The 19996-nt window shown below is 42.1% G+C and overlaps 1 protein-coding gene across 1 annotated transcript in view; it reads right to left on the bottom strand.

Moving 5' to 3' along the window:
• The window catches only part of IL33R (interleukin 33 receptor), a 70207-nt gene extending 54502 nt beyond the window's left edge, over window positions 1-15705 (bottom strand). Inside the window, exon 1 of the mRNA XM_045771735.2 lies at window positions 15566-15705. The gene's annotated coding sequence lies outside the window, so the exon portion shown is untranslated. The remainder of the gene's footprint in view (window positions 1-15565) is intronic.
• Window positions 15706-19996: the final 4291 nt, after the last annotated feature.

Consider the following 19996-nt stretch of genomic DNA (forward strand, 5'->3'; position numbering starts at 1 on the left):
TGCAGTGTGAAAATATTTGAAGATATTTGGTTTCTAAATTTGTAAAGGGAATAAAAGTTTGGTGTTAAAGGTTGTTAAAATGTGCTAGACTCACAAGTGGCATGATATGATTTTTAAGTGAACTCCACCCATAATAAAGTCGATTTTTAAAAATTTCTAGCTTTGACAAATTGAATATTAGTTTTAAAACCAAAAACCACTTCTGAATCGTTTTTTCTGCCCATGGAAACATTGCCCTCGAAGGCAGTTTAAAAACTCATGTGACAAAATTGTAAAGGACGCGCTTCCTATCACTAAGAATACGAAGATAAACCTAAGTCACCAGTATTTACCCAGTATTTACCGGTGGGATTGCTCCACCAGTCCTGACAGCTCAGCAGTGCCCCTTGGTTCCTTCTTAACTATAGAGAACAAACTGGTGGTTGCCAGAGGGGAGGGGAGTGGGGGGAAGGGTGAGACGGGGATGGGGATTAAGGAAGCCCTTGTGATGTATGGAAGTGTTGAATCACCAAATTGTACACCTGACACTAATATCACACTGTATGATAACTAATGGAATTTAAATAAAAACTTTAAAAAAATAGAAATAAAGCATTGCTACTAGTCTCAGTGATGAATCTTTCCTTGTTGACTCCGGGGGAAGTTCACGCGCACTGTATTTCTGAGTGGATACTATTTATGTTCAGACTGCAAGGATCTGCTTTGGTGACATAGCTCCAAGGGGCACTACGAAGAGGGTTCTGAAAGCTTTTTTGCCAAGAAGTGCCTCCGGCTGATGGCTTCTATCCCAGCCGCAAAGGTGTAGCACCTCCCATTTCCCACATCACGCTCCCCAGGTCACTATGTCCCCCAAGAAGTAGTTAAAGCCCTTGGAGTCATCCAGCTGCCATCCAGCAGGTTATACTTCCTCACCCCTTCCTGAAAGAAATCACTCCTCTTTCCTAGCTCCCTTCCTTTCTCTTTCACCTACTTCCCACACGCCATTCTCTGTGCATCTTTTCCTCTCTCCGACATTTTAGCACCCCTTTCCTCCACTCCTAGACCTGCCAGCTGTGCTGCTTGGCTTCTCCTATTCAAGTTCAAGCCTCATGCTCTTTACTGAGGAACACTGCGGTTACTGCTCTCCATCGAGATCTATTTTCCTAACAGAAAAAAAAATTGTTCTTTCTCAACATGAAACCGGATATCTGCTACAAATCTGGGTGGATATTTACAAACACTGGGGACACGATGATCTCCTGGGGAGCAGAAGATATCGGACAGGTGCACCACGCTGATGGAGGACAGGTCTGAGGAAGGTTCTGTGGGGTCAGCTATGATGTCAGGGGCCACTGGGAAGCACCAGAAAGATTTGGTGCTAAAGTGAGAAGACATGGTTTGGGTTCTAGCTCTACCACTTAGAGCAAAGCAGGCTTTCTGAACCTAACCTAGGAAATAAAGATAATCATGGTCCTAATAGAATTGTTGGGGGATTTAGTAAGAAGAGCACTTTAAAAAATGACAGTTACACAGTCGTGAGGTGTGGCTCCCATCTCATTGATCTATTATCTGGCCCGGAACTCATTATAAGACTTGTAAATCCACAAAGAATGTGCTTTTTTTTTTTTTTTGGAAGAATGTGTGTGGTAGAAAAGTCTTTACCCACATAAACTCTTCGCAGTCAAGAGAACACTGACTCATTCATCATTTATAGAACACATTCCATTCTTTATGAGGACGTGTTTCTTTATAGTCTTCTGCCATGTGATGTGACTTCACAGAACCTGGGAAGACACTCCACCACCACTGTCATTCCTTTGAGTTGTGTGTGTCCCTGCTGAGATGTAACTGTATCCTGAGGTACGGGAGGCTGAATGCAGTAATTTCCTATTAGTCACTCACATTCTAGTATGAATCAGTACAGATTTCTTTCCTGGCCTATCACATAGGTGAGAGGAGTTTTAGCTGGAATATGCACCTAGAGCAGTATTTCTCAATTGTGATTCCCATATGTAATTAACTAGAATCTCCTGCGACTATCAGTAAAAAAGAGATTCCTGGCAGTCTTCTGCTTGGCAACCTTGACTCAAGCCTGTCCCATACTTCTGTTTCCAGGGTGAAAACAGTCCTGTCAGAAACAAATAGAAATCATAATGCTAGGAGGTTTAAGACTTTCAAACTGAAATGTTAATTTGAACAAACAAAAGGAAAGGAACTCTGAGGCCAAACCAACTTCCTCTCTTCAGAAATTCCCAGCCTTCCTACCCACACTGTTTCATTGGAAAGCACAGTCATTTGCGCCCCCCCCCCCAGCCCCCACTGCAATGGTGGTTACACGGGGTTTGGGCTTTCTGGGTACTATAGACACAAAAGACTTCTATTTCTGGGGAGCATCAGCTGGCAGAACAACTTGGTATCCCAGACCCTTCAAGAGAGTTCTCACCGAGCAAAGCTAAATCACAAGAGAACGGAGCCTCCTTCCCTGACTCAAGCCAAAAGTTCCCTGTACCCAACAGGCCTTCCGAAGCTGTTCTGCGTACAGGCCAGGGGACAGACTGGGTTTCAGGAACTGGTCCCACCTTGACCTCTTGACAGGACTCTCACAAGGTGATTCTGGTCTGGACGCCCCCACTAACGGTGAGTGCTGAGCCCCTGGGCTGGCTGCCCCACTTCTCTTGCTTCTGTTTCTCTGGCTTTATTTCCCACCTGCAAGTTCCTACACTTGAACAAGGTTCACCTCCACTGTCCTCAGCCACGCTTAGGCAGAGACATACCTTGCAACCAATCTGTAATCAATCATCCTTGGACTTAAAACTTGATCTTAGAAGTTTCTCTGCCTCCTTCCAGCCTGCCACATGCCTTACTCGCTCTTCCTAAAGCTGCTTTTTGTCCTGACCTTAGCCATGCTCGTCCTCAGTCATCCCTGTTCACATAGGCCATGTCACCCCTCCTTCCTTCCTACCCAGCCCCCACGCCAGCTTTTCAATTCGTGCATGGTCTCCCTATCAGATTCTCCCCCTTGTGTGCCCACACCATGCAGCTCCCAGCTCCCTCAAGTGCGCACCCTACTTCCACAGTCTCCCCAGACCTGCCTGTCACCCCGCTATGATGAAAACACGGATATATACTTCACCGCACTTTTCTTCAACTCAAGCTCCCTTTATCTTCTTCCATTTTCTCCTGCTTCCCTCCTTGTGCTGAGGGAAAAAATTTCTCTCAACCCACTCTGTTTTCATCTCCCCAAAATCTTTTTTTTTTAGACTTCTAGTGGTCCTTTATTTCTGATTTCATCATTTGATTTGCTTTTTTTAAAAAATTTTTTATAATAATATTTTTTATTATATTATGTTAGTCACCGTACAGTACATCCCTGGTTTTTTGATGTAAAGTTCGATGATTCATTAGTTGTGTATAACACCCAGTGCACCATGCAATACGTGCCCTCACCAGCCTACCCCATTCCCCCACCCCCTCCCCTCTGAAGCCCTCAGTTTATTTCTCAAAAGGGAGAATGAAGCATGAGAGACTATGGACTCTGAGAATCATCTCCCCAAAATCTTATGCCAGCTGTCATTCCCTGTGGTCTCCACAAGGCTCTTCCTCTCAGTCTGCAACCATATCCCGGTCTTTCCTGATCTCAGAAGAGCTAGAACGAACAACATTCCTCACAGCCTTGCCACTCCCTGATCTACACCCTAGGCTTGCGTGCTCAACTCCACCAAAAAAAATAAATAACCCCTACATTCACTGTGTCCAACTTTTCAAGACCCCACTCGCTGCTTAACCCTGGAATCCGGTTACCCCCACCTGCTTGTCTCTTAAAACTGTTCTCACTGAAGTTTGCAGTGCCCTAAGTACCAAATCCAGTGGGCTCTTCTCAGTCTCCTGGCTCCAAAATTCGTCTTTGGCACACCCCTTCCAAGCTAGGCAGCCGGACTCCATGAGAACAGTGCCAGCAGTGGCGTTATTCCTGCACTGCTATCACGTGGCAGGCACTGCACTGAACAGTGACACTCTCTTGTACTTTAATCTTCGTGACGAGCCAGGGAAGGAGCTAGTATTTCCCCATTTTATAAAAGAGGAAACAGGCTTGGAGAGATGACGAACTTGTCTAAGCGTAGGCCGTGAGCTAAAATGTAAACCCTTATCTGCAGGAGAGTCTAGCGCCATGCTCCGAACCATCAGATAAGGGCGCCCCAAGTCAAGTTGCTACTTTGCCTGGCTCTTCTCCTGCCTCACTGACCCCTCCTTCCAGCTCTCACTCCCTCTCCTTCGGCCCCCAAGTGCAGAAGGTTTCTGTGTTTAATGGGCCCCTGGTCCCCTGGCTCAACACGTTGGAGCTCTCTCCCTTGCCCTCCATGTTCAACCAGGTGCCAGATCTCACTGATTCTAACAACACAGTATCTTTCTCACGTGTCCTCTTACTTTCCGTCACCAATATCTACTCAGGCACTCATAGCCCATAACCTGGACCATCTCCAGGGCCTCTTCTTTTTCCTGCACACCCTCTGCTCAACTGACTGGTTCCCCAACACATTCATTCCAAGGAACACTGAAGATAAAAGACAAAAATGAGTTGGAGATCCTCAATCTGAAATCAACATAAGGTTTACTGGTGTTTAAGGTATATTGAAAATAATGTAAAAAAAATAAAGAGTAGAACATTTTCTTTCTTTTTTTCTTAATGTTTTTTTATTATATTATGTTAGTCACCATACAGTACATCCCCGGTTTCTGATGTAAAGTTTGATGATTCATTAGTTGCGTATAACACCCAGTGCACCATGCAATACGTGCCCTCCTTACTACCCATCACCAGTCTAGAACATTTTCTAACAAGCCAGTCTGGAAATCGTCATATTCTCTCAAAAAAAATGTAATTTTGATTCAAAATTGGTTAGAGCTCAGCTATTTTGCAACTCTGTAAAGTTAGAGATTACTTTGCAGAAAACTGATAAGCTGGACAAGTTTTTGGTTCCTGTCCGGCACATAAGATAACACAACAGACATGGTTTAAGCACTTTTGTATCCAATTCAGCAATATTATCAACATTCCAGTTTCTCATAACCTGACGGAATTAGTCTGATGTTCTATTGTTTCCCCCATTAATTAAATTTTGACAGATGCTACCTACTCCTAGGAGAATAATGATTTTAACAGTTGGAGAATTATACTCTCATATTGGGCACCTCTTTTCAGAGACAGTCGCACCACCCAACTTCCAGCCATAGAAGAGAACTGAAGAGTCTGCTCAGATATCACGGAGTCTGGTGGAAGCCACGAGAAGCAACAGTATCTACTATGCAGGAGTCTCCAGTGTCTGCCAACAGGTCCACATCCTCCCAGGATTGTGCCCGACTGTTGGATATTTACATAAACACCCCTCAATTATATATTTTGAGAAACTTCTCACACCATATTCTGGAAGATTTCTGAAATATGCCAGACTTTTTACAAATTTATCTCTAGGAAGCCAATTTCACCTCTTCACGTACTCTTTCACTGGAAGAAACTTCCTACACCTAAATGTTTTTATATACAGAATATATTGTCTTGAGTTACAATTTACATAAATTCACAGAAGTTAAGAGTACGGCACTATGAGTTTTTTTAACATGTACATAACCGACACCTCGATCAAGATATGGAACATTTCCTTTACCTCTGAAAGGTCCTCTATGCCCACCTGTACTAGTTACATCTTGCTAAATAACGGGTTATCCCCCAAAACTTAACAATGCAAAACATCAAGCTTTCTGTTATATTATCCAGAGTCTCTCATGGTTTGTCTCCCTCTCTGATTTCTTCCCAGTTTTCCCTCCCTTCCCTGTGGCCTCCGCACTATTCCTTACGTTCTGCATAAGAGTGAAACCATATGATAATTGTCTTTCTCTGTTTGACTTATTTCTCTCAGCATAATCCCCTCCAGTTCCATCCCTGTCAATGCGAATGGTGGGTATTCATCCTTTCCGATGGCTGAGTAATATTCCATTGTTCATACGTATTCTTATTCCTTAAAGCTATCTTTTTCTCAATAAAGTATTTTTGTGTCTTAGTCAAAACTATATACGTGTGGGTCTATTTCTGGACTCTATTTCATCATTCATTTGTTTGTCTATTTTTATGCTGGTCTTATGCAGTCTTGATTACCATAGCTTTATAGTAAGTACTAAAATCAGGTATTAAGTCTTCTAACTTTTTCTTCTTCAGAATTATTTTGGCTTATTCTAGGTTCTTTATGGTTTTATATAAGTTATAGAATCAGGTTGACAATTTCTGCAAAAGAAAAAAATCTGGAATTTTGATTGGAATTACCTCGAATCAGTAGATCAATTTGAAGGGAATTGACATTTTAGAATTATTTAGACTTTCTTTTTTTTTTAAGATTTTATTTATTTATTTGACAGAGAGAGAGACAGCCAGCGAGAGAGGGAACACAAGCAGGGGGAGTGGGAGAGGAAGAAGCAGGCTCCTAGCGGAGGAGCCTGATGTGGGGCTCGATCCCAGGACTCCAGGATCACGCCCTGAGCCCAAGGCAGACCCCTAACGACTGAGCCACCCAGGCGCCCCCTAGCCTTTCAACCTATAAACATGTTCTATATCTCTTCATTTATTTATATCTACTTCAATTTCTCTCAGCAATGTGCTGCAGTTAGCAATGTAAATGTTTTACACATATTGTAAGTCATTTTCTTTAAAAAATTTTTATTTTCTAACTATTCGTTGTTAATATAGAAAAAAAAGTATTTCCATATATTGCTCTTCTATCTTACGACCTTGTAAATCCACTTATTAGCCCTAGAAGCTTTTATGTTTTAGATTCCTTTGAGTGATTTTTTATAATAATTTTTTATTATGTTATGTTAGTCACCATACAGTACATCCCTAGATCCGTAGTTTTTGATCTAATGTTCCATAACTCATTATTTGTGTATAACACCCAGTTATTATTTTTTTTGCATACAGACTTATTTCTTTGGGAAGCAGAGATCATTTTATATTTCCTTTCCAATATTTACGTCTATTTATCTCTTGTCTTATTATACAGGCTAGGGCCTCTAGTATAATATTGAGTAGAAATGGGAAGAGCAGATATCTTGCTTGTTCTTAAGGAGAAAATATTCAGCTTTTTACCTATAAGTATAAAGTTTGTGTGTTTTTTTTTTAAAGATTTTATTTATTTATTTGACAGAGATAGAGACAGCCAGCGAGAGAGGGAACACAAGCAGGGGGAGTGGGAGAGGAAGAAGCAGGCTCCCAGCGGAGGAGCCTGATGTGGGGCTCGATCCCATAACGCCGGGATCACGCCCTGAGCCGAAGGCAGACGCTTAACCGCTGTGCCACCCAGGCGCCCCTAAAGTTTGTGTTTGATTGCAGATGACCCTTAAACAATGCAGGAGTTAGAGACAACACATTTACAGTACTATACTGTATTTATCATCAAAAAAATACGTATAAATGGACCCAGGCAGTTCAATCCCATGTTGTTCAAGGGTCAACTGTAATGTTGTTCTTTTGCTGTCTTCCTCAAGATAGATGTTTAGGTCACTGATTTTAATCCTTCCCTCTCTAACTCATGAGCACTATAAATCAGAGCTATGTATTTCTCTCTGAGCACTGCTTTAATTCTGTCACACAAATATATACATATAAACACACACACACATGTGCACACATTCTGTTCCCTGTATTGCCTAATTGCTCTTGTAACTCTTTCTTTGACCCACCGATTATATGAAAGTGCATTACTTAATATCCAAATGATGTGGGAATTTTTCAGATATCTACTTGTTATTGAATTCCGGTTTAATTCTCTCTTGGTCAGATAATTCACTCTATATGATTTTAATGCTTTTAGTGTTGGGATTTGTTTTATGATGCAGAAGATAGTCTACCATGGTGAATGGTCCATATGCACTTGAAAAGAATATTCTGTGGTTATTGGGTGAAGTGTTGTAAATGTCAGTAAGTTTGGGTCAACCACTTGTGTTTATTGAGTTTTTTTTATATCATAAAGAGGTTGGGGGTGTTTTGGGTCAGTTTTATGGTTAAGAGTAACAAACTGAGGGCTTCAGAGGGGAGAGGGTGTGGGATTGGGATAGACCGGTGATGGGTAGTAAGGAGGGCACGTATTGCATGGTGCACTGGGTGTTATACGCAAGTAATGAATCATGGAACATTACATCAAAAACTAGGGATGTACTGTATGGTGACTAACATAACATAATAAAAATTATTACAAAAAAAGAGTACATTACTGAAAGAAAATCAAAGCAATTTCCAGCTATGATTGTGGATTTGGTGATTTCTCACTTTAGCTCTGGCAATTTTTATTTACTATGATCTGAAACTCTGTTATTGGGTGCATATACTTTATAATACTTTCTTGATGAATTGCCTTTTTTAACATTACAAAATGTCTCTTCCTTTGGCAGTACTCCTTATCCTAAAAATCTATGTTGTCTGATATTAATAGAGCCACTCCAGCTTTTGGAGAGAGTTTACGTGGCATACTCCCCACTTTCATTGTACTTGTGTCTTCTTACCGAATGTGTGCCTTGTAAACACCATATGCTTGGGCTTTGCTTTAATAATCCCAACTGACACTTTCTGTTTTTAATTGGGGGATTTAGTCCGTTTCCTTTCTTCTTTTCAACTCTAAAATTCTATGATTCTGCAGTATAATTTACTTTATCTCGAGTAGATTGGGATCCTACTCATTGGTAATGTCAAGGCTATCTTAGACACTCACATGTCCACATTGTATTTGCTCCACGCACACAGTGAACTGAATTCCCGTTACTTCCTCCCACCTCCATAAGCCTTTCTTTAGGCACTTACTAGCTCCACATTATTGAACCCACTATGAATGTTTATTCAGGTCGTACTCAAAATGATTAACTTTCCCAGATAAAGATCTAGAATTTACAACATCCTTTAAACTTCTGTTTTCCCAATGTTTCCATAGCCAAATGCTTTGCTTTATACATTCTCATTCTCTGAAACATTATTTCAAAACAGAAGTGGTAGTTACATGGAATTATAACCATTCCTAATTTTTTTCAAATATTTGCAGAATTGAATTACAGGAGATTAGTTTTGAATTTGCAAGTTCCATATGCTGTAGAGGAAATCAAAAGCATTGTTAGCACAGAGATTTCCTTCCTCAAGAGAAGCACTGTGCGAACGTAAGTGCAACCATGACTTGACTTACTTCGTAAGTAGCCCAGTATTACCTGAATAACACCAGAAACTGGCATTATTAGTATTGGTATTATTTATTATTTATTACCCAGTCTAACAATTTCCGCCTTTAATTAGCGAAGTAAATATTTTAATGTAAATATTAATATTGGCTTTGTGTCTATCATCTTGCTGTTTGGTTGCTATTTGTTTATTATTCTTTATTCATCCTTTTCTGGCATCCTTTGGAATAATTATTTTAATATTGCATTTTTTCTCTATTGGCTTATTATCTCAACCTCTTTATTTTTATTGCTGCTACGGGTTCCCAGGGTTTACAAGATGTGTTTTAAGTTTTCACAGTCTACCTTCCAGTAGTTTATACCATATAAATAAAATGAAAGAACATTAAAGCAGTCTGTTTTATCTTCCCCTTTAGGCTATTGTTGTGATGCCTATTACTTGTCCATGAATTAAGGCCCTACAATACATGGTTAGTGACTTTTTACTTTAAACAGTAAATGATGTCTTAAATCCACTATCAAACAAAGAAATTATTTTGTATTTCCCCACATATTTACCGTTTTCTACACTCTTCATTCCCTTGTGTTTTGCTTCCATCTCACATCACGTTCCTTTACCCCGAAGAACTGCCTTTAACCTGCCTTTTCATGAAGGTTTGCTGGTAATACATTTTCTCAGCTTTGCTTTGCATACAAATATTTTTTATTTCACCTTCCTTTTTTAAAATCATTAACATATAATATATTATTTGTTTAGGGGTACAGGTCTGTGATTCATCAGTCTTACACAACACACAGCACTCACCACAACACCTAACTCCCTTTTTAAAAGATATTTTCCGTGGATATAAAATTCTAGGTTAACCCCCCCTTTTTTTTTTCCTTTCAGCATTTTACAGATGTTGTTTCATTTTTTTTGGCTTGCACAGTTTCTGACAACACAATCATTTTTATCATTCTGTTATAGGTAATATATTTTCCTCCCCTCTGGCTTAGATTTTCCTGTAATCACTGGTTTTCAGCAGTGTGATGATGCATGCCATTGCTTTCTATTTATTCTGTCTGTGGGTGGTGAGTTTCTTAGAATTGTGGATTTTTTTCCATCAACTTCTTTTTTTTTTTAAGATTTTATTTATTTATTTGACAGAGAGAGACAGCCAGCGAGAGAGGGAACACAAGCAGGGGGAGTGGGAGAGGAAGAAGCAGGCTCCTAGCAGAGGAGCCTGATGTGGGGCTCGATCCCGTAACGCCGGGATTACGCCCTGAGCTGAAGGCAGACGCTTAATGACTGTGCCACCCAGGCGCCCCTTTCCATCAACTTTTGAAATGTTCTTATGATTATTTCATTAAATAATTTTTGTATTTAAATCTTCCTTCCTTCTGAGACTCTTAATATTGTGTTAGACTCTTACAGTCCCACAAGTCCCTGAATCTCTTTTCTTTTTTTCCACCTTTTCTCCCCTTTTTTATGCTATAGTCTCTTTGTTTTTATTACCCTGTCTTCAAGTTCCCTAATTTTTTTTTCTTCTGCATGATTCAATCTACTGTTAAGCCCACTGAGAGACCTTTTCATTGCAGATTTTTTTGTTTTTTGTTTTAGTTATAGGATTTCCATTTGGTTTTTTGTTTGTTTGTTTCTGGGTTTTTGTTGTTGTTGTTTGTTTGTTTGTTTGTTTACTTTTTCATGACCATTTCCCTACTTAGATGTCCTATTTGGTCCTTACTATGGTCACATTTTCTTTAAAGCTTTGAAAATAATTAAAATAGCTATTTAAAAAATCTTTGCTAATTCCATCATCTCTCTCATATCTGTTTCTATTTCTCTTGGTTTGGGGGTCACATTTTCCTGCTTTTCTGAATGTCTTGTGATTTTGTTATCATATGTTGGATATTTGGGGTGCTGTGTTGTTTTGTGTCTGGATTTTGTTACTTTCCTTGAATTGTGACTATTGTTCTAGTAAGAAGTAATTCACTTGTGGATCCACTTGATCCTTTGAAAGCTTATTATAAGGCTTACTTGGGTGGGTTTAGAGTAGCTTTTACTCATGGTAGACCAGCTCTACGTACTACTCAGAGTTGCAACAAGGTCTCTCCACTTCAGCTTGGCTGATTAAAACTTAAGTATCTCCTATGTCTAGGAGAGATTTGGACCTCATTTTTAGCTCACAGATTCCTAGCAGATGTTCTTTGCTCGCTCTGTGTGTGTGCAGCTCAGTATTTAGCCAAATCCCCAAAAGAACTCTTTTGCAGAGTCCGGTGCTTCTCTGTATAGCTCCCTTTTCTCCGGTATTCTTTCCACATCAAGACATCTCCAAACTCAGATCACCGTCCTCTCAGCTAAGTATGACCACAGTAATGCTTGTGCTCCTTGCCCTGCACCACAGTTCAGAAGGTGCCTGCAAGCGAAAATCTCAGACAATGTGGGAGTTACCTAAATAGCTTTCCTTCTTTCAAGGCTTACAGTGCCTGCTGTCCAAAGTCTGGACAAAAATTTTAATAGGTATTGTCCACTTCTCTATTTGTGGTAAGAAGGCTAGCCCAACACCAGATACTCTGTCTTGGTACTGAAAAATCAAGTTTGATTACAGCAGTCTCCTGCTCAAAATCTTTTAGTAGATCACCACTATTTACAGAATAGACCCAAAATCACTTAACCTGAAAATCAGATTCAATCTACTTTATTTCCCACTTCTGTTCTTAAAGTATTTTCTACCAAGAAAAATCTCATGTTTCCAGCCTAGTTTTTAGAATCAGAGTCTTTAGTTCAAGTCCTGTGTGAGGTTTGGTTCCCTGATCTATAAAATAGGAGTGGTAAAGAATAAATAGCATAGTTTATATAAAGCACCTTGGATCGTGTCTCTCTTATAATGGAGGTATTGACATACATATCTTAGTAAAGCATCTCTCCCCACGTGGACTGTAATTTTCTGAAGAACAGACTGATAACTACTTCATCTCTTCACTGTTCCCATAACCTGAAGCTGTGCCATAAACCATAATGGTTAAAAATGCTGACCTTGTAACTAAACCCCCAAGGTTCGTTCATTCATCCTACGAGTATATCCTCAGCGTTATATGAATTAAAGACCAAATATCTATGCAAAGCAGCAAGACTACTCCTGGGAGCAGAAACAGACATGGTCTCTGCCCCAGTTGAGCTGACAGTCTAAGGCAGGAAACAGACACCAATGGGATATTTACCAAAACCAAAAACCAACAACCACAACACAATATGTAAAATGTATCCATGCTTCTCACTTCAATATATTTTACATCTCATTGCCAATTACTCGCTCAAAATCATTCAGTGGCTTCCTATTATTTTCCAAATAAAGTGCACACTCTCTGATAGTGGGAACTATCATGCCGAAGGGAATGGGGTCGGTGAAAGCATGCAATGAGGAAATGTGACCTAGAGTTGTGCAGCCAAAGGAAGTCTCCCTGAGGAAGGAGAACTGCTGTGTGACCTGCAGCATGAATTGCCCTTTTCTGGGGAAGAGAGGGGGGAAGAGCAGGGCGGGCAAAGGAAACTGAGCAGAGCACCATGGCAGGAAGGAGGGTGGGGGACACAGAGAACTGAAATCAGGGGACAAAGATTGTGTGTGTGCTACAAGATGGGGACGGGGACTCCTGGTTCAGTCCTTGAGGTCACATTAGGAATTTCCATCTTTAGGGGTGCCTGGGTGACTCAGTTAAGTGACTGACTCTTGGTTCCAGCTCAGGTCATGATCTTGGGGTCCTGGGATGGAGCCCTGAGTTGGGCTCTGCGCTCAGCAGGGAGTCTGCTTGAAGATTCTCTCTCCCTTTTCCCTGCTCCCGCTTGCACACTCACGTGCTCTCTCTCTTTCTCTAAAATAAATAAATAAATCTTAAAAAAAAAAAAAAGAATTTCCATCTTTAGCCTAAGAGCCAGGAGGACACAACTGAGTGGTTTTAAGTAGGGAGATTATTCTGAATCTGCAGTGTCAAGAACAAAGTGGCAACGTGCAGACCTAGATGGGCTCTATCAGTGTTTCAGTTACTATTCCTGCTCAACAAATGACCCCTAAATTTCTCAGCCTTTTTTTAAGGGAAGTATAGTTGACACACAATGTTACATTAGTTTCAGGTGCACAACATGGTGATTGGACAAGTCTGTATATTAGGCTACGTTCACCACATCTGTCACCATACAATGCAATTATTACGATGCCATTGACTATCTTTCCTACGCTGTACCTTTCATCCCCTAGAACAATCTTTGATTATGCTGATTAATTTAGTGCTTCTGCAACTTGTACAGATAGGGGTGGAGGTGGGAGGTGGAGAGAGTAGAAGGCAGAGGGAGACTTGCCGCTGTTCCATGATGCTTAGGACCTTTGCTGGGAAGTCTAAAAACTGGGAGTGAATTGATGGCCAGGGTCTGGAATCATCTAAATGACTTGGTCTCTCACTTGTCTGGGCTTTGGCTGAGATAGCGCAAAAATGAGAACTGCCAACAAAATGCCTCCATGTGGCCCCTCCATGTGGCTTGCCTTCCTAAGAACGTAGCGGTAATCTGAGCATCTCAGGGCTCCAACGTGAGCATTCTAGCAAGCAAGATAAAGTTGCACTGCCTTTTATGACCCGGTTCTAAAGTAACACAGTGCTACTTTAATGAGACTTTATTGGTCAGTGCAGTCCCAAGTGCAGCCAATTTCAAGGGCACAGAACATAAAACCTCACTCGTCAACGAGAGATACATCAAAGAACTTCAGGGCAATGTTTAAAATAACAAAAGCAGTAATAAAGTCATCTCAGTAGAGACAGTGATAGAGGAGGGTAGCTTAAACCAATGTGGTGGTAGCAGAGGGGGAGAAAAGTCCTTAAGAGGTTATATTAGCAGGATGTGGTGATAGAATGGATATGAGGAAAAAGCAGAGGCTTCCAGATTGTACAGCAGAATGGACAGTAGTGCCACTTATAAGCTGTGGAACAGAGGAAGAGGACCGGGGCATGCACGGTCTGGTTTGTGGGGAGAATAACTTGAGTTTGGTTTTGGAAATGTTGAGTTGGGAGGGACTTTGAGGTACTCAAATGAAAGTCAAGTAAGCAGCCAAGTGTATGGACTCAACAGAGATACTGGGACTGGCTATGGGAGTTGTTATGATTTCAGTGGTCACTGAAATCACAGATGCAGGTGGGATCAAAGAGGAATATACAGTGAAAAGCAAAGAGGGACAAGCATAAGTCTTTGAGCAACTTTAGCATTAACAGCCAGGGAGGGGAGACAGAAGAGCAGTTTTGGAGTTAATAGAAAACAAAGAGTAGACTGCACATCAAAAGCTCAGAAAAGAGGGGAGTTAAGGAAAGGAGAGTGGTCAACAGTGTCAAATGTTGATGAGAGGCTAGATGAGAAGAGGTCTGAGGACCTAGTGCAGGGAGGTGATTATTGTCAATTGTGAGATTTATTCCATAGAGTTATGATGCATCAGAGAAAATGGGAAGAAACCTCTCTGAAATGGAGGTAGAGACATACCCAAGACTTTCATTCTACAATCACCGATGACCTCAATGTGGTCAAATCCAGTGAATGACTTTGCCACTGTTGGCACATTAATCACTCTGCCTCCATAATCTCTCTTTACCACAGAAGGCCCCTCTTTGTTTACGTTTTATATTTCTTTTTTTTTTTAATTTTACTTACTTATATATATTTCTCATTATTGAGGTATAGTTGACATACAATGTCATATTAGTTTCAGGTGTGCAACATAACAATTTGACAAGTCTGCACATTATGCGGCACTCGCCACAGGTGTGGCCCCTTCTGTCCCCCCCCCCCGACATTATTACAATATTACGGTGTTCTCCAGGCTGTTAGTTGTAGATTATATATACATATATATATTTTTTTCAAAATGTTGCAACTCTTTAGGAAAATACATTTACCATACTGTATTTACAGAAAAAACCCTGCATATAAATGGACTCCAGCAGTTCAAACCCACGTTGTTCAAGAGTGAACCGTCCTTCAATCTTGTAATCCTTGATTTGCAGACCCTAACCAGAAGTCGGCTAAGTGACCCTGACTCGGCAACGGGCACGCTGGCAAGCGAAGGCTTTCTCGGTGAGCCCCTCTAGTCCTGCCTGTCAGACCTACCGAGCACTCACACGCAGTGTCCTGTTCGCAGTGCTGAATCATCTCATTCCTTTTCTGGTGGTGGTTGTTGCTCGTGTAAACAAAATAACTCTGCTCTAGCACATTTTAAATTTCTCAGCAAACATATACTTCTCAGAAAAGCCTCTTCTGTGTTTCATTTAGCTGTCTTCCTCCACCCACCACTTACCTGCGGGCATCCCCCTGACGCAGGCCGGGCCCCATATCCACGTTCCCCCCATCGGCTCCTCCCTCGCTTACCTCGAGATTGCGCACCTGCCTGCAAGATGGCGGCCTAGACGCACATCTCCCTCCCAGGTGTTTCTTCCTGTGCCCAAGCTTTTCTTTCTGGCTGTTTCCAAGGCGAAATGCAGATGAGTTTGTTGCTGAAGCAAACAATGGCTCATACCCAAAGTTCAATTACATTAGTCCTATACACTTTTCTTGCCATGGGTTCTTCTCTATTTCTAGTTCCCTATATCTCAAATTCTGACGTCACCTTCTGCTTTTTGCTACCTCCTGGCTTCCTGTACTCATCTTTGCCTTTTTGCCTCTCATGTGCACACACAGTCAGGGCCGTCTCCTGCATTCGCCTCGATTCCCATGAATCTCCATCTTCATAGCAATAGGTATCTTCTCAAGGTAGTGATTTCATTTCCTTTAAGTATATACCCTGATGTGGGATTGCGGGATCATAGAGTAGTCCTGTTTTTCACTTTTGGAGGAACTTCCGTACTGTTTTCCACGGTGGCTGCAGCAACTTACATTCCCACCAACAGTGCACGAGGGCCCCCTTTCCTCCACATCCTCAGCAACACTTGTTCTCTCTTTTCTCTTTGATAATAGATACTCTTCCAGGTGTAAGGCGATAGCTCATTATGGTTTTGATTTGCATTTCCTTGATGATCAGTGATACTGAGCATGTTTCCACGTACCTATTGGCCGTTCATATGTCTTCTTTGGAAAAACAAGAATCAAGTCCTCTGACAATTTTTAATTCAATTGCTATTTTTTTCTATATCTCTTCCTTAACAGAGAGGATCTGAAAATCTCTGTCCCTGTGCACGGTGAGCATGCCAATGGGAGCAGCTCCCTGTGTCTGCACCTGTTGGGCTGACATCCTACAAGACCACACCCCTCACAGCACCTGCAGAAATGGAGGGAAGCGAGACCTCCTCAGGTCTCCCCTTCAGATTAACCCTCAAGGGCACCAATGGCCAAGGAGTCTGAGCCTTGCTTCATTGCTGACTTCCCCCTTCTCCCATGTTAGATTCTAGTTCTCAGATATCTATGAACCGCTAACCCAGAGGCCTACTTTAAGAAAATAAGGTGGCACGCAGAAGTTTTGAAACAGCTCCGCCTCTTCTGCAAACAGTCTTCATGAGTTAAATCGGATGCAGATTGAACTTGAGTTTGCCCTCTACACCTTTGACCAGTGATATTGGACTCCTCAGGCGACTTTTGGGATTTTTTAGTTTTTTTTAAGATTTATTTATTTATTGTAGAGAGAGCACATGTGTGAGCAGGGAGAGAGGCAGAGGGAGAAGGAGAGAATCTCAAGCAGACTCCCCACTGAGTGTGGAGCCCAATACAAGGCTCCGTCTCACGACCCTGAGATCATGACCCGAGATGAAACCGAGAGCCGGATGCTTCACCGACTGAGCCACGCAGGCAACCCCCTCAGACCACCCTTGGAGTCATTCCCTGACATCACGGTTCTGGCTCAACCTTGTGCTCCTTCTTGATGGGGTTTCTAGGATACTAATGCTCTCTGGGGTCTTGTCATTGATGAATACATATAAGACTTCGGCTATGGATCAAGATATATAGCCAACCCTAACAGTAAATCTGGATTGGGGGGAGGGGGGGAAGCAGAACCTCTTACCTCCTTCCTTAATACAAGCCTTGGAACCATAGGACCCTGATTTATTTTCGTGACTCCGTGGGCAAGGGAAGCCTGTCTGCTATATAAAAAGCAGGAGAGAATTAAGGATAAGAAGGAGGGGACAGAAGGGAGAGAAAGTGACCCACCCTGACAGACTTTCAGGGCCACGGGTCCATCCTCTCAATAAGGTGCTGCTTGAAAGTTAGACCCCAGTCTCTGGAGTGCCTGGGTGGGGCAATCAGTTAAGCCTCTGCCTGTGGCTCGGTTCATGGTCTCGGGGTCCTGGGATCAAGTCCCGAGTAGGGCTCCCTGTTCAGTGGAGAGTCTGCTTCTCCCTCTCCCTCTGCCTCTCCCCTTGCTCATGTGCTCTTTCTCTCTCTTGCTCACTCTCTCTCTCTCAAATAAATAAAATCTTAAAAAAAAAGAAGAAGAAGAAGAAGAAGAAGAAGAAAGTTAGACCCCAGTCTCATCAGTAACAGAAACCCCTTAAGGGAAACATGAAGAAAGGAGGATAAGACAATTTCTAACATCCTCCCGCTATTAGTTCTCTTAACTCCTCAGGCTTAGCAATCGAGCATGTGACTTACTCTTTTGATATCTTCTTTGGGAGAAGAGATTTGTGGTTGATTAGGGGAGTCTTGCTTCCTGTTTTGAGGCTGCTCGACTACCCTCTGTTCCTAGGAGAAAGAAGTTCAGTTTAGGCCCTGAAATAGCTCTACAAGGGTCAGCACAGGACATTAAATACATTTCTCAACTGAGGACAAAAACTCATGGCTTAATCTCCTTCTAGACTTACGTTGTGCGAAATACAATATCCATCCACATAGACCAGAGGAAATGAGCAATAAATCAGGATGATAATATAATCATAGCCCAATTCCAGCAACAAAAATTCCCCAATTTAAATTGGTTTCCATTATTAAGACCTCAAGAAGAAACTGACCTCCATGTCTATTTGCCCTGAAGTGAAGACCAAAAATCCGAATCATTTTCTACTTCCCTTTTTTATTCTGATGCTCAGCCAGGGGTTCCTGGATTCCTTTAGCAACAGTTTGATCCTATCCTACCGGATGCCCCTCCGAGTTTATTTCATCCGATGGTATCCTTCATGCATCTCTTTTCCCAAAATGCTCCAAGGTCATAGCATTTTTACGTCACCAACCCCACTGATAGTCATAAAATTTGAAAAACAAATCTCAGCCATTACAACTCATCTCCTAATCAAATACAATTGATTTTCATTTCTCCCAGTAATTATGTTCTAGAAAGTCACTGTGAACACTGATTTGCAAATACTTCGTGTGGTTTGGACACTAGCCAACATCAGCATCAGGCTTGGGGGCCAATTTAAGCCTTGAAATCACCAACAAAAAGTACAAAAATGCAAAGATCTTGGCACTAGCTAGACCGCGGAAAGGACCCTTGTTTGCAATACGAGAGTTGAAACGAGAAGGCAGAGCATCAAGTGGGAGCATACAGAGTGGGTAAGTCAAATCTGTGCCGCTCTGTGCATGTCCATGAACACTGCAACAGTACCAGGAGTATTGATTTCGGGGTTGCAAAAAAATGTTAGCGAATAGGCAAAATCACAAATACGGAATCCGTGAATAAGGGGGAAACTGCATATTGTCAGTGCCCAGGACACAATACATTCTAGACCAGTGTGTGTAGCCTTGCAAAGACCGCAGAAGATATCTAGTTTGCCTGGAGGAAGGAGCATGGGCAGGGAAATGCAAAGAAAAGGAGAAAGTCTTTTGTTAGCCTTACCAAGGTGCCCGCTAGTCTGTGACTCTCAGCATCCTCGGCCTCTGAACTTCCTCACGTGTGGACGGAAGCTTTCCTCTAAAAGATAATCATGGCACTGTGTTCACCACGTCCTGGAGGAAAAGAAATCCTCCTCTGTACTCCGCTTTCTCACCAAGGGAGTTTTGGGTCTTTGGGGTCTCGTTATCCACCACATAGAACCTACTAGGAGGAGGTCTGGGGGGGAACATTCCCAAATGTGCAGCACACACTGTGTTTTTCAGGAAACCACCAGGCCAGCAGCCATATGACCTCTAAGAGGCAAAGTCCAACACTGGGACACCAAACCCTCTGATTCTCGGCGGCAGCCACTTGGCTTCAGCGCTCAGCTGAGCTGCGTTCTAGGGCTCTGGTTAAGTGGATGCCTGGAAATCCAATCCTCTAGCAAGACCTCACCTCTTAACTCCAGGTGCATCTGCAGGCTTCAAAAACAACATGAGGGGTGGGTCTCTAGGTGCCTTAAAGGCTAGAGCCCCAGGGACTGGAAGGCAAAGACAAGGCATCTCAAGTGTGTAGGATTTTAAGTAGAAACCCATCTATTTTTCTCCCCTTCGTTCTGTTTCAAATCTAGAGGCATAAATTGGAAAAGTTCCAGGGCACGTGTGCATGAGATGGTTTGTTCTGGTGTCATTACCAGGGCGGGGTGGGGGGGGGGCTGTGGCAGCACCAGATTTGCAGCCCATGCTCTGTTCCTCTTTATAAAATACAGGGGGAACTTAATGACTTCTTTTAAATTTAAATTCAATTAACCTATAGTACACTACAGTTTCAGCTGTAGTGTTCAGTAATTCATCAGTTGCGTGTAACACCCGGGCTCATCACATCACGTGCCCTCCTCGTGCCCACCCACCAGGCGCTGATGGGAACTTACTGCTGACGGGGCTAACTTTGGATTCAAGGGGCGTGCACGCAATCCCTCAAGCATAGGGAAAGACTCTCAGCTTCAAAGCTTCATGTTAATTCTGGATCAGTAATTGCACCAAGTCTGGTGAAGTGTGTGGGAT

This window comes from Ursus americanus, chromosome 7, assembly GCF_024610735.1.
Source record: "Ursus americanus isolate L20-20 chromosome 7, mUrsAme1.1.p, whole genome shotgun sequence".
Taxonomy (NCBI): domain Eukaryota; kingdom Metazoa; phylum Chordata; class Mammalia; order Carnivora; family Ursidae; genus Ursus; species Ursus americanus.